Here is a 15746-nt window from a genome sequence, read left to right as displayed (position 1 = left end):
TGGCATTTCACTGTCAGCATTTGGCCACTTGATCAGTACACCCATGCCACATCAGTTTCATATTCTGTTGATCTTACAGTTGTTTATTAATAAAATTAACTTTATCTGCATAAATTCTATTAACAATCTGCTAGTTTTTGTACTTATCAATTTTAGAAAGATAAGCTTCCTAAATAAAATACAGGCTTTATTTGTAAAGTATTTGTTTCATTCCTGCATACCATAGGAAGGAGGATCCACAGGCTGTTCAGTCTACTCCTTGGGAAGAAGATGGCTCAGAGGGAATATCGTCAAAGTGTATAAATACCTGATGGGGGTAAATAAAGTGCTAGCAGAATCCCCTTAGTTTGATCCAATGAGAGGTAAAAGGACAATGAGCACTAGCTAAAATACCGGAGTTTCATAAGAAAAAAAAAGTTATTTTTTTTTAACTGAAGGTGGTGAAACATTGGAGCAAGTTTCCCGGCTGGTGTAGTCTCCATCCTTGGAGATATTCAAAACAGGACTGTACACAGTCCTGAGCAGCCTGTTGTGGCTGACCTCAGTGTGAGCAGCCAGTCTTAAAGCAGATGAGAGCAGATGATCTCCAGCTACCCCTTCCAAGCTTGGCATTCTGTAATTGTTCTTAGGATGTGAGGAGGACATTTGGATTGGATTTTATAACTGATGAAGCCTTACAAATAATAAGTAGATTAGAAAGGATTAACAGAAAAATTGGGAGTCAGGCTCCTGATTTTGTAATAACCGAGTTCATTTTGTGATGTCTGAGGGCCCTGGTGCATGAAGAAGATTTTGTTTGTTGTTTCTGTTGCCTGCATGATCTCATTTATATTGGAAATAGGAAATAGTGGCTTCCTTTTGTCATATGTGTCTGACTGTAAGGCTTTTAACATCAGTCCTCAAAAAATGACCTAAACCCAGTGGTCATAAATGGTCTGCTCAATGTCTTAAAAAAGAAAAGTTGCTAACAGTTCATGGAATGGTGAATGTCAGGCAGTTGATAACCTATGACATTTTGAAGAGAGTTGAAATTGTGACCAAAAAGAGTTCAGTCAGGGTCTGAATCATGGTTTTACCTTATAACTTTATTCTTACATACAGGGCTTAAGGGTGGGCAGAAAGGAAGTTTCCACTGTAAGACCCATCATTGGAGATGATCTAATCCTTCAAGCCAGTTAAGTCAGCATGATTATTAGACCTGGATGGAAAATGAAAATATGAAAATTAAGTAGTAAATCAGAAAAGTTAGTTTGACTGTTTAAAATAGTTATTGAAGTTATTAATTGATGGTTGGCTCTCTTCCCAGACGGTATTGTTCAAAAAATTGTAATTTCTTCCTCTATTATGCAGAAGAAAGAAGATGTACTATCCCCATAACTAAATTAAAAAATACCTGCATTGAGGAAGGAGTTCAGAGGAAGATTGAAGGGTGCTCATTCTTCCAGAGTTCATACATGTCTTATGATGGCAAGCTTTCCCAGATGTTTGGTTTCAGCAGTGTTTTGGCTGCAGCAGTGCTTTGCAGAGTGTGATAGCATGGGAATAAGTGTTTCCATTTCTGAGATTGAAGACTGTCAGTTTTCTGTCAGTCATCAAGGCTTGACACTTTGTCTTGTTTGCAAATGTTTGCTACACAATTCTAAAATAAAATTGAAATGGTTAAGAACGTTTCTCTTTGGTGAATACCATGGTGTATAATTTCTGGGGAGCAGATTTTTGCCTGTCTGGATTTCATGGACAGGTACCACTTTCCTTGGTAGTGGAAAATTCAAATTGGACTTTTCTTATTATTCTACGGGCACAGTAATTTTTTCCAAGTTCTTCCAACCACCAGCTTGAAATTCGCTAGTGTGTGTGCAGCTATGGCATCTGGATCTTCTTTAGAACCAGAATGTGACACTTCCCAGAAGTGCAGAACAGTCTGGATAATATTGATGAATATTTTTGTAGATGAGTTAATTATTTTGTCAGTATTTCAGCTGGTTATATTAAATAGAAGTATTTAGTGTGTTCATTTCTTATCTTGAAAAATGACCTGCTGTATGTATGGACCCACATTCCTTAATAAGAAATAATTTTAAGCCAACCTTAATGTGCAGTTTAATACGGATCTTACCATTGCCACTAATTATCTGATACAAAGATAGTGCTAAATTTATGATGCAAACTGTTAACTGGATGCTAAGGCAATGTCATTTCACATAGTTCAATTACTGTTTTGTTAACATTAGCATTATTGAAACAATTTGGAGGTTACTCTTGATGGTCTGTTATTGTCTAGTCTTAACTCATTGCTTGATTATGATTTGATATAATTTTCTGAAACCATACAGTATCCTTAAGTCACTGTGATTATTTTTGCAGTTGTTGCTTTTGATTGTTATTGCTACTATTAATCTGTTTAATTAAGCTTTGATTTTTTTTTTCCTTAGAAATGTGAAACAACATTCTTTTCGTTTTGGACCTCGGTTGTTTTTTGTAATTTTTCCCTGCTCCCATTCAACTGTTTTTTGTAAATTCTGTTTTGACAATAGACCTTTACAATTTGCAGAGGACCTAAATTCAACTTGTACTGGTTTTAAAAAATAGTGATTGTGATTTTTGGCCTCTTGCTTTCTTTGCACTGCCATGAGACTGGTGCTTGTCCATCACTGCTATGTATAAGCTCACAGGACCCTGCTGTCACATTCTGACTATTTCCACCATGCTGGGCTTGGCTCTTTTCCTCTCTGCAGATGTACTCAGGGTTTGGAGCTCGCAATGGAAGTTCTTCTACTTGTTCTGTGGTAATTGAAAGCCAGCACATCTTATCCCATTCACTAAATTGCAAAGCTGTTTCAAAGACCTTGCAGGACTTAAAAGTACCTGCAATCATTATTCTTCAGTAACAAATTAGAGTTCTTACTGACATATTTTCAAATGTGTCTGGCAGTACAACCCAGGGGAGACTTCAGTCAGTGGCTTTCCTTTGAACAAGGTTTTTTCATGACGGATTTGAACACACTAGGGAAAAAAGAAAAAAGGGAATTGTCTAATTTTTTTTTCCTGAGTGCTAGAAAATTAACAAAAAGAGTGATTATTTAGGAGAAAATAGTGAAATGCATGTATTAATTTTCAAAAGTATAATCCTAGAAGCCTAAAACTTGGTTACTGACTAACCCTGAAAGCACAAAGTCTGAATAGGAACTTCATTGATAATTTCACGTGTTTTTTATTTGTGAGAAAGCAAGTCTAACACACAACTTTACTTTCTTAGTATATCTCAAAAATACTGGAAAAATTTAATGCAAATCAAAGCTTATATTGCTTACTGTCTTTATCAACCTATGGTTGCTTTTTCTTGATTCCTTTTAAGTATTAGCTGCTTATCTCATGATTATGCTTTTAGGTTTATTAAATACATGAACAGGTATAAGGTGTGACCATATAGCTGCAAAATTAAGGAGCAATTAGTTCATGAAGAATGAATTAGCTAATTTTACATTTTAACAAACAAAAGCAATACTGCTCCCGTGTATTTCTGCTGTATAAACCTTATGCAGGCTTGCTCACATCAAAGATTTAGTGAGATCTCATAGTTCCAGAAAAACTCCCAGCCTAGCAAGAAGAATGCTCTGCTGGGGAATGGTAGTATGGGTTTTAACAGAAATGAAGTTTTGATCTCAGTGCAGAAAAGAAAGGAGCTGCCCTTATTTCTAGAATGGCATATGATAACCCTTTGCTTAATCTCTAAAAAAAGTATAGGAGATGGAAGCAAGTGTGAGGCTGGGGCCTCTGAGTGGAGGCAGGAACCGGGTGGTAACACCAAACCAGGATAAATAAGAGAATAAAGGTGGTATTACCTTTTTACTTTTTCTTTTAGTTAATGCTTTTTTTTTACTGGCTATTTGGATTCTCTTTTAGGGTCCCTGTTTCCGTAAATTATATAGGAAGTCTGAATGTCTCCCATGAGACTTTTAGAGTGCTTAATGTTTACATAGAAATGCTACAAAAATTCATCTTCGTGGTTCTAATTGATTTCTGGACCTTGCTGCAAAGGGTTCTATAGTAAAGACACTCATTTCACTGACATGCTGCCTTTTCTTAATTGAGATCAGGAAATCAAGTGCTTCCAGAAAGTGGGATGCTGCAAGCCTATATTAAATTTGTCATTTATTTCTAGTGTTATGTTAAAAGCTTGTATTGACCTTCTGTACAAGAACTGATATTTAAATGGAAAACTAAACAGTTAATGGCATTACTGGATTATCTAATATGGAAAGATAATGGTTTGTATTATCTGCAGTCTTGATTACAGGAAAAGTTCTATCATTTTGTATCTATTTACGATAAGAAGCAAACTTCATTTTCTTCTCTCCATTTTTTCCTGCTAAGTGAGAGGTGATTTTTTTTTCCCAAAATTTTTGATTGTCCTTTCTCTACCACTCAACATTGATCAGAATTATTTTATGGTAAACCTTGTATCAGCAGTTCCAAATGAGGTTTGTATACTTTAGTGTTTCTTCCGTAATACATGCAGTGGCAGAAAGAAGATACTCAATAGAGAATTTAGAATTCCAGGCAAAGTTATAACAGTACTTAGCAGAATTTTATTTGAAGGTATTAATCTAAACCAGAGGATTTGTTTGGTGTTGGCCTAGTCAGGTTGAGTCAGAATCAATATTGGACCCAGATCTCCTCAATGTGAGTGTATTACCTTTACTGCAATGTTTTTCTTCTCTTACTCAAAATGTACATGTGCCTGCATGTGTAAAGACACACACACGTGCACAGCCATGTTTGCATTTGAACTACAGTACAATTACCAAGATGCTGGATCATAAAGACAAAAAATAATTTGTGTAAGTATATAGTTTTTGAACATGAGGCTGTTGTGGAGAAAATAGATGTAACAGAGCCTTACTGCTTAGGCTCACTCTGCTTCATGACTCCTGTGGAAAAATTGCATATCTCCTGAGCTGTTGTAGCTACGCAAAAGCACAACCATTGTTTGTGCATCACAGAACGTTTTCTGAATTGTGGAAAGAATGAGAACCAGAAGGCATGTGACTTCTGAGGTCACAGTTCATAAGTTAGAACTATTACATCTAGCTTGTTTTGGTCTTAAATTTCTGTTTTCAAAAATCTAAAAATTATGATTTTTTGTTAATTTGTAACATTTTTTTCCATGTGCTGTTCATTTACCTTCTAAGCCAGTTCTCTCAGCTCTCTTAGATAAAAATCACACTATAAATTATTTTTTAAAGTTGGCATAGATAATCAAATCTATTAAGTATTTTTATACCAAAATAATCTATTAAAAAAATCTACATTTATTACCAGTGGGCTTTTAACTTATTACTTTTTCCAGAACAATTTAATGCCAGAGAAGCCAATCAATAACACATTCAAATGTTTATAAGATTAAGTATAATGCTTAGAATGTAACAATTTTGGTAAATGTAGTTTGATCTTTGTGACAAATGTGGTATAAATAGTTGTCAAGAAGGCTGAGAAGTTTCCACGTCCTACTGCATTGTCACTGTAGACAGAACCTCCTCTACAGTCAGTTACTGAATATTTTGTGAAGCTTTCCTGTTTTTTTTTTAAATTTTTTTATTGTATGTAATTTTTTATTAATTGTATGTATTTTATGTATTTTTTGTTCTGTGTAATTTTTTATTACCTTCTAAAAGCCACACTTAACAAAACAGGTTCTTATTTTCTCTAGCCCCTTTATTGGTGATCTTACCAAGCCGCAGGATTATGTCATCTGCATGAATATTTTCCATTATGTCTGTCCAATGTTCATATCAAAAGTTGACTGTGTGGGTGTGTCAGTTGTTTCCCCCAAAGGGTGAGAGATCTGGATGAGCAATAGCAGCCATTCTACTGGATGTAGGGAAAGTGAACCAAATATAAACCTTTCCACCTTCACTCTTTCTTTTCCATTTGACGTTGGTGAGACAGGGTGTGGCAGGTTTCAGAATAGAAGCAACACGTGTGAACTTTTTGCTTGTAACTCTGGCAGCCACAACCATACCCTCAAGTGGTTTGATGTGAGCTGGATGGAGGGGAAAAGGAAGAAATGCTAGGAAGGTGTGGCCACTCTTCCCTTTAAAAGGGGACCCAAACTCTCCTAGTATTCCACAATTACCACAGACTTTATTTACAGCAGTTACCAACGTCCTTAGAAATCTGAATCTTGGCTCTTTTCTTACACTATTGCAGATGTGATCACACGTTGGTGTTAATATTTCAGATCTTTGTAAACAACAATGTTGGTAAGATACAAAAGCCCCACCTTGGTTCCATGAACTGAGTACATTTGAATAAAGATCATCTAATCTTGCAGTCTAGCTATAGCACAAAAATCTTAGTATCTGGTTTTCAGATATCAAAGTAAAGCTTGAGGCTAAAAGACCTCTGGCTTATTTCCAGTTTGCATCCATATGCCTTCCTGACTCTTTCAGTAAGCAACACTATATTCCTCCATCCCTGTGGCTGTCTTGTAATTTATTTACCTGGGGAAGATCTGCTTTTAGATGCAACATCTGGTTTTCAATGATTTCCTGTTCTTAGCCAGCTGAATTGTATGAACTAGAAAGAGGTCAAATCTGTTGCCTGAGGTCACACATTGAATGAATGCCTGAGCTTGGATTTAAAGTGAGATCTGGAGTATTCCCTCTTGTTTCTTTGCTACTTGCAGCAAATACTTATTTTAAAATGTCAGGTGTATTTGGGAATAATCAATTTGTATTACATACAAGAAGGAATTACAATGCTTAACTTGCTGTTTGCCAAGTACATACATAGTTCTTGAAAATGTTATCTGTCAAAGCAGCTAGAAAGCAGGAAAATGGTATTTTACAGTTACAAAATTTAAACATATATAAAGCAATAAAAATACTGTTAACTGGTAAATGAGGAGAAACTTTTAAAAACTCAGATAATTATTTATGTTAATGCCAAATTTAGTACAGTGATATTTCTTATAAAGTTATCCAAGTGAAAAGAAAATGTGCTCTTTATTCTTGTTCTCAATAATAAATTATACTGTGTGTGTCTTTATAGGATCTGAATTAGAGGACTGTGCACCTCTGTGTAGCATTTTCCTGGTATTCTGCTTGAAAAATCCATTAAAAAAAATTAATCATCATATAAGTTGAATATTAGAAGCTGCAGAAACTCAGTCTCTACTTCACTGCATAGCAAAACTTTAGTTGTGATTAAGGATATGGAAAAATGAGTTTATCTCTATAGTTAACAGACACGAACACTTTTATCATAGATTAAATACTTGTAAAGATGTTTCTCTGCTTCTTCTGTGAGCAATGTGTGTATCTACAGAGGTGTTTCACTCAGTGGATACCATCATCAGGACTCCTAATATCTCAAATCAAGCTGATCTAAAAGAGTCTCTCTACTAAGAACTGAGATAATTCTGACTGTTTTGAATTTTTCCATTAAAAAAAGTACCGCCACAGTCCTGTGCAATTATAACTGCAGCTCCTAGATGGAAACAGGTCATCTGAAAAAGGACTCCCTTTCCTGGCTATTGTGAAGTTGGGTAGTCATAAAGCACCTAGGAGAGCAGTTGAAATGACAATCCAGTCTAAATGGAGTAGCAATAATTATGCTCCCAGCTCCTGAAATGAACTTCACAGTCGGTCAGCAATAGCACTTAACCATAATAGTTTAAACAGCTCCTGGGAATGTTAAGAAATCCTCTCCATCATGCAGAGGCTGAAAGAGGAAAGAAGCTGGGTCAGTCAGGCAGAGAGACACAGTTCAATGAAAAATAGCAGAAAGCGTTGACAGGAATTATTCTGACCCGTGACACTTTTTTTATTTCCTTTACTTTCTGGAGGTAATGAAAGGGACATGAAAGGGACCCCAAGAAGGAATGTATGAGAAGTTTTATCTTCTCTTTTTGGCTGTAGAAGCAGTCTCATGTTAGGAGTCCTATAAATCCAGAAATAGGCTGCAATGATTTAGGAAAGGCTGTATATTGTTGGAATCAGGAGGGGCTTTTTTTTTTTTTAAGAGCCCGCTGTCTTGTTCATGGAGTCTGGGAAGAAAACAAAATTGTTTCTGTAGGGGGCTCCCTGTTTTCTCCACAAAATGTCCCCAGGAAGGATGTGAGTGCTCTTCTGTATTGTAGTGTCACAGAAGTGTGTGAGTAGGGAGCAAGGAACAGATCCTGCAAGGAATATGAGATACAGCAAAGCACGAACAGGAAAAGCCAAGGCAGGGGCCTGGAGTTGATGGCAAGAGGATCTGTGCAGCTTGTGGGACAGAATCCAGCTGTTTCTCTGAGCTGGAGTTTGGAATAAAAAGCACTGAATTTGGAGACTGTTCTGGCCATCTCTTACTTTATCCCATTATGCAGGAGGAGGAAAGCAGGAAGGTTTTCCTGCTGCCCTTTCACCTTGAGCCCACAGCCAGATTAAGTTTTTATTGAGGGTCTGCTAAAGGACTGTAGCATGAAATAAGCTCTTGCAGTCAGGAGTTTACTCCCTCACATGGTTTTAAAATACAGAAAAGAATGAGTTTGAAAAAGTCAACGGCCAAGGTATTGATAGAATAGTTAAACTAGTTAGTAATAGACTTCTACAATTCTGTATTATAGAGGGAAGAGCTTTTTTTTTTTTTCTTGGTCTCAGTATTTTTTATAAAACCTGGGGTATTTTTATTTGGCACGTCAAGAATGTGTGGAAATTTTCACTTTATTGCAAATAGGCTTCCTTATTATCACTCTACTGAAAATGCTTGAATTTATAGGAGGGCATTAAGTGAATAAGGGGGCTAGTGCTTAAGTAGAAAATATTCAGCTTGGCAGATCTAAAGTACTATTAGGTCATTCATGAGAGGAATAAGTGTTTTCCCTGAATCTTCATTTGGACATAACTTGGAAATATTTGCATCCTCTATACATCATCATGTTTCAACTCTGCTATCCAGCAAAGGCAGGAGATACTTAGCTCAGTCTCTTGTATGGATAAAGCTGGAAGTGACATAGGCACAATAAAAAGCAAGTAGCAGAAGAAATAAGTGATTACTGTTAATTTAAAATGCAAGTCAAGTTACGAAAAGAGGCATTATTCAGATACTTCAAACACATTTTGAAGCAGATGTTTTAAGTGTATATGATTGTTGCATTGTTTTGAAGTTGCAATTAATAACTGATTAAAAAAATTTTCTGCCTATATACTGGCAAAACTAACAAATAATCTATTAGGTGGTATTGTCTTCAACTATGCCTAGACTTGGAGTTTTTGAAAATTTAACTTTCAGCAAATACAGCTTATAGATTCAAATACATTATTTTTCCTCTAGTCTTTATTGGCTTTTGGTTTTTTTGTAAAGCTATTTTTGAGGGGGTATTTTGCAATTTTGCTGGTTTTTTTAAGTTGGCTGCAAGTTTCAGACTTATTCACCAAGTTTTCTATACAAGCTGACTTAGAAAGAAGTCTCTCACTTTGCTACCTCAAGTGCACAAAACTCCACATGCTGTGGAGGAGCGCCAGGAGTGGCTGAACATAACTCCTGGGAGTGTGTGTGTGTTTGTGCTTTATGAGTGACTCTTACATGGCAGCACCGAGCTCTTGCATGGCAGTGACGTACTTCTGAAATGAAGTGCAGTGGACAACAGTGCAGGCTGCAAAATGGACTGGGAAAATAGAAACAGATATTTAGTTTTCTGCTATCATGGATACAATGACAGCAAGTGTCAATTAAGTTTTGGTTAAATGGGTGAGAACTAGTTCTGTAAGTCATAGCATAACTGCGCCCAAAGGAACTCCCCAGACCTGCTCTTTATTTGGAGATATGATCTGTCCTGTACTAGTCATAGCTCATCTGAAAACCTCTTGCAATATTTGCTGTGAGGTGTAAGTGCTCCTTAGAAGTGTCTAATACTGCTTTCCTCTGAAGTGCCAGAGGAAAACTTTCTTCTGAATTTTTCCTTCAGTACACTGTTGCTTTGGTAAGTTTCCATCTGTTTGTTAACCAGCACACGACTCCATCTGAAATGTACCTTTTGTCATAAAATGTACAGCTATGATTAAAAGCTCTGTGATGGAGGAGTAAAAATATTTCACTGTCCTGCATAATACTATTAAATAGAGGATTTGTGTGTTTCCTTTCCATTGTCTGCTCTTTGAAACTTTATTCTTATCTCTTCATCCTCTCACTTTAGTATGTAATTGAACTTCTTAGATGCAGCAGTGCATACCAAGACCTTATTCCTTCTTCACTCTCTCACACCTTGCTTCTGAGAGCTGGTTTTTTACAGCAAACTTAATATTTTAATGCTGTGCTTTGAATAGTCAAAAATTATTTTTTCTTGGCTAAAAAGCTAGACTTGTATTCCAGGCTTTGTATGTATATCTGGCTTGAAAGAAGCCAGTTGGTATATACAGTAGTTTAATTATTCATCAATTACTAAATATTATTGTGGTTCCAACAGGTGGATTTAAGGACTGATTTTTGATATGCGCAGAGTTGAAGAAAAGTCTTTGTTTAAGAGAATTTAACCTTTAGGATCCCCATGATATCTGTCTGCAAGATGCTCATCCTTATTTTTAGCTTCTCATTCTTTTAAATTTTACAATTTTTTTCTCATTTATAAAACACTGTTTTGGAAACAGGTTCCCTATACACAGGATAGCAGTATGAGAGAGTTACTACATTGTAATTTTTTTTTCCAGTTACTTGAAACCACTCACCTAATTTAAATTTCTATCAATTCAAAATTTTCTCTTTCCCTTGAGCACACTTTTTCTATATTTTTTGTTCAAAGTACTATTAATACTTTCTGATTATTCAGCAGAAAACTGAAAATGTCTCTTGAGCAACTCAGCCTGATTTAATTGGTTTTGGTGTATGGCAAGCTAAATTCAGGCCTCCATTTATCAAACCCCAAGTCTCTCCTCCCTTCTAAAAGTGAGCAGTGCTCAGGTGAAAAAAAATCGGGAGACAAAAAGTCTGTTTGAGACTGTGCATAAAAGATTTTGTAGCATTCACTGGGTCACTGCAGCACAGGAATCAAAGGAAAATTAGTGCTTGTATCTCTGTGCCCCCCCCCCCCCCAGCTTCTCTAAGCCCCTCAACTCTTATTTCTGACAGCTTTCCAGGTTTTTCTAAATTGGTTTGAAGGTATATTTTTACTTTTTTTTCTGTTTCTCCATTTTTTACTTACACTGAACAAAGAAAAAAGGGTGGGGGAGTGCATAAGACTATAAAATATTCTTTTCTTCTGTATCAAAGGCAACCAGTGTATTCAGAGGGTCAAAGTTCCTCTTTTTCCTGAAGAATTTCAATTCCTCAACCCCTTGGGGAATATGCAGTCGAGTAAAACCATCACCTTAAAACCTTTGTTTTCTGTTGAAATTTAACATGCTTTCTCCCAGTTGCTTTCCAACATCCACTTTCCTCCTTCCAGCCTCTCTAAATTCTACCGATGAACTTTTTTAACAGTAGACTTCTCAAACTTCAGGACAGGCCAATCATTTAATTTCAATTTATTTACATGCTTAAATAAAGGTCTAGAATACATGTTTGTTCTGATCTTGGCTATATGCTAATTCCTTAATTGGTCCCAGTTTCAGAATTTGGACATTTTTAGTTCAGTTCTGTGCTGTTACCCCCCTACAAGCTGCTGGGTCTCTTGGTTTATTTTTCTCAAAGTGGATAGAAGCAGGAAAAGGCTCTCAGATCAAAGGCTAAGAGAATTAGGATTGTCCAGCCTGGGGAAGAGAAGGTTGTGGGATGATGTAATTGTGCCCTTCTGGCATCTGAAGGAGTTTGCAAGAAAGATGGAAGGAGGCTATTTAGGGCATGTAGTGTCAGAACAAGGTGGAACGGCTTCAAACTAAAGAGATTAGGTTTAGATTAGGTGTTAGGAAGAGGTCCTTTCCTATGAGGGGGGTGAGGCGCTGGAACACGTTGCCCAGAGAAGCTGTGGCTGTGGAGGTGTTCAAGGCCAAGCTGGATGGAGCTCTGAGCAATCTGGTCGAGTGGAAGGGGTCCCTGCCCACAGCAGGGGATTGGAACTAAATGATCTTGAAAGGTTCCTTCCAACCCAGGCCATTCTATGATGCTGTAATGAAGTAATTCCTGTGTGGTCTTCTGACTTGGATTTCTGTGTAGGTCACCCTTAAAATGGTTCAATAGTGTAGGAGAAAGGTAAAGTTTGGGTAAGCCTTTTAGTCATATGTAGTTATAAGAAATATAGAGACATCTGTTAAGGATGCTGATTTGCCACTATGGCTTCACCAAAATATTTTCAATTTGTTATACAATTTTTTTTTGGGTGACTAAATATTTAGAAAGCATGCCATTCATTTTGGGCTGTGAGTGTTATTTGTACACTGCTAAACTGCTTCATTTGAAGTTTATAAGATCAAAAATACTGACATGAGAAATGGAGAAGTCAAACTAACTGCTAAGAGGTTGAGTCCAGGAGGAAGAAATAAATGAGAAACAATCTTTCTAGCAAAATCTCATGAGCAGAATCTCTGAAGTGGACTGGGGGAATACTTCCAGTTTCCACTTATATTCTTTATTCATAAATGGGACTGTGGTGTATGTTTCTCTCTGAAAATTTTAGGCCCAGCTGTTGTTTATGTAGCAAAGTTTGATGGAAGGAAGGGAGAGGCACAGAGGCAGCACTCCTGCACATTTAAACAATCTACCTTGTGAATAATGCTTAGTTATGGCAAAGACACACCAGGGAAAAAAAAAAAGTCCTTGCAATGCCTGTATGTACAACAGAAGGAGGACAGAAAATACAAAAAGGATAGAAATGATTCCTGGTATAATTGGAGGTTGCAATGAAGCTGAGCAGAAGGTGAATCAGCCCTGAGCTTGGAGATCAACATGCTGTTCAGATTTCTGGAGGATTGTGGAAAAGAACTGAAATTTTTACTGGGGTAATATGTGGACCTGAAAGTAGTTATTAAGAACTTCAGCTTATAAAGTGCATTTGTATGAAGATTCTGGAATGGGAGCATTGTCTTGAGCTGAGTTACACAAATCAAAGTTTTGTCTCCGTAGCTGGTGTTTAGGCTGAAGTCACAGGATGAGTGGGTGAGTTTAGCTGCCTGGAACACTTTCCCACTCACATGCTGTGCTTGGTCTGTACGCCCAGGTTGGGTCTGCACTGCAGATGCCATATGGGATGCTGTAGTCAGGCTCTTGAGTGGGACAGATGTATCCCCATCCAGTAAATTTTTGCTGAGATGCTCAGGGACCAACAGACTCATAGGAACATGTAGCAAAGGAGATTTGACTGAAGGTTAGAATTTCTGACTGTGATCCCTGTGCTTGGTACAAACAGTATTCTGGGTAACTCAAGGAGGCTGATGGGTAGAAATAGCTGTACTCTAAGGTATGCTTTGTCAGCAGCTTTTAAAATGCCACCAATACCAAAATTGCACCTATTTGCCTTTTTAGGTACTTAAGCATGGTTTAGAAAACCATTGTATCACATATGTGTGCTTTGTAGAGCATCTATGAGTGTTCCTGTATAGGTCAGAGACTCTCAAAGGGGCATCTTACAGAGAAAGCCCTAATATCATTTGGAGATCTAATTTGGGGATCTGTGGTAATGCTAGCTGGGGGTGGAGTTCAGTAAGAGGTGAAGTCATCAAAGTTATTAGTCATAATTCCTAAGACAGTAACATTACAAGTCCTAATTTTAAAGATAGTGAAAGAACAAAAAAGAAAACAACATTTAGGTCAAGAGATAGACTCTGTTCACATCAGAGTAGAAAGCCTAATTAACTGAGTCATTTATGTTTAATATCATTTGCAAACATCATCATGCAGACTGTGCTCAGTTGTACATCTGTTTTGTCAGAGCCAAGGGAATACTCAGGGCTCAGCTGATCTCCACCTCTGGAGTGTTCCTATGCAGTAATTTTCTGTGTTACTTTTATTAATAATAAAGACAATCATTAAAGAGTTCTTTTGTGTTAAATCCCTTGATTTGCAGGTTGAGACACCCTGACTGACATCTCTAGCCTCTGCCTACCTGCTGTCTTTCAGGACAGGGAGGAGGAGAGGAACTTGCCTCTGTCTGGGGCAGAGTGGAGGAGAGAGACTGAATTGCCAAGGGTCTGTGCTCTGCTCTGCTGCTGCCTCCTGCTTTTGGGTACTTGATCTCCGAAGGACTCCCAGTCCACAGCCCCATTTAGATCTACAAAGAATAGATCTATAAAGCTTTAAAAAAAGTTCAATTATGTAGGGAGAGCCAGTCCTTGCTGCCTACAGGCTAGATATTGACATTAAATACAGCCCCAGGCAAGTGAAACACTGCTCATAAATAGCCTCAGGACCTCAAAACACACCTGCTCAACACAATCCTTCTCCTGGTTACTTTCTATTCTGAAGGGCAGTACCTCAGTGTTGCCTGTACCAGTGATATATTACTGCTTTCTGTTGTGTTGTCTGCAGCTATTTTGCTCCTTTCAGTGATGGTGATATCTGTTCCATGCCCATCAATTCCTAGGTTACAGAACAAAGAAGGGCATGCAATGTCCTGCTGATCCTGGGCTATTTCATTAGTTCTTGTGCACACCAGCTGTGCACAGCTGCAGCCCTGGAGTTCAGCATTTACAGTAAAATTCTTTATAAAAAGTACTCAGACAATAAGAGCAGAAAGAGCTGGGTTTGTTTAAAGCATCTTGGAGAAGTTTTTCCTCTCAGTAGCACCCACACCTTGGCTTTGTCTATGACCAGATGCTTGCACTGGTACTGAATTAACAGTATCAATTTTCTTACTGCAGCCAAGGTAATAGTGATCAAGTGACTTAAATAGGTTTATAGTCCTGGGTACACTGACTCCTCATGCTTAATTTTTATTCTAGGCAATTTCTTCAAGGCATCAAATACTCAAGAAAAATCAATAGTCAAACTCTCAGTGTAGATGATTTGATTTTTTAGGAATATACATGAATTCGTTAGGTGTATTTTAAGAAATTGATTGAAGAAGTTACTGGGACGTGACTCACTCCCCAGTTCACAATTATTGATGTAGCTATGGTTGAGGATAACATTTTACTTTTAGGACCTAATAAAAATTTTAAGGAGTGGAAGGACTAGTAAAAAATGTGGAGATACTCTCAATGCAAAGTATTCTTTGGGAACATGAAATAAAGTTATATCTCTATTAATACAGAAACTTGCTGCACTTGAAAGGATCTGTCATACAACATTTGGCTTACTTGTTGGGCTCCTCAGTGTTGAGAATGCCTAGTAATGTCTGCAGCACACATGGCTCCATTCATGAACTTTGTCCTTAGAGTAAGACTGATTAGAGACCTAATTTTACTGATTAAATGAGGCTTAAATATTTAAATTGCTCTTCTTTTGCAGATAATCCAAACAATCCAGATATTTATTTTAAAAAGTGTTTTTACCTATAATTTAATTACAAGCAAAAATTTGTATTTTGAAAAGTTAGGCAGTTCTTCCCAAAGGGCCCAATTAATTTTCAATTACTATTTTGCAAATGTTATTGTTGAGGAGATGGACACATGTGCAATCTGACACAGGCCAAGGGGAGTGTGTATTTGTTTCTGATATTATAAGAAAATAGGTGGCCCTGCTCTGTCAACACTTGGTGGTAAAGTTACATCTTGAATTTTTGGAGCTGATTTGTGTGCCCACACTTAGAGTGTTTTAGAGAATTAGGCTAACAGTATCTAAAAAGTTTAAGAAAGCTAAGTATTATAATCTTATCCAAAATACCTGTGGGCATG

At 37.2% G+C, this 15746-nt stretch overlaps 1 long non-coding RNA gene across 1 annotated transcript in view; it reads left to right on the top strand.

Moving 5' to 3' along the window:
* Positions 1-15499, top strand: part of LOC135447305 (uncharacterized) — an 88713-nt gene extending 73214 nt beyond the window's left edge. Inside the window, exon 3 of the long non-coding RNA XR_010440060.1 lies at positions 13979-15499. This is a non-coding gene — a long non-coding RNA (uncharacterized LOC135447305). The remainder of the gene's footprint in view (positions 1-13978) is intronic.
* The last annotated feature ends 247 nt before the right edge of the window (positions 15500-15746 follow it).

This window comes from Zonotrichia leucophrys, chromosome 4, assembly GCF_028769735.1.
Source record: "Zonotrichia leucophrys gambelii isolate GWCS_2022_RI chromosome 4, RI_Zleu_2.0, whole genome shotgun sequence".
Lineage (NCBI taxonomy): Eukaryota > Metazoa > Chordata > Aves > Passeriformes > Passerellidae > Zonotrichia > Zonotrichia leucophrys.
The sequence above is the reverse complement of the archived record's forward strand: the minus strand, read 5'-3'. Positions and strand labels throughout refer to the sequence as shown.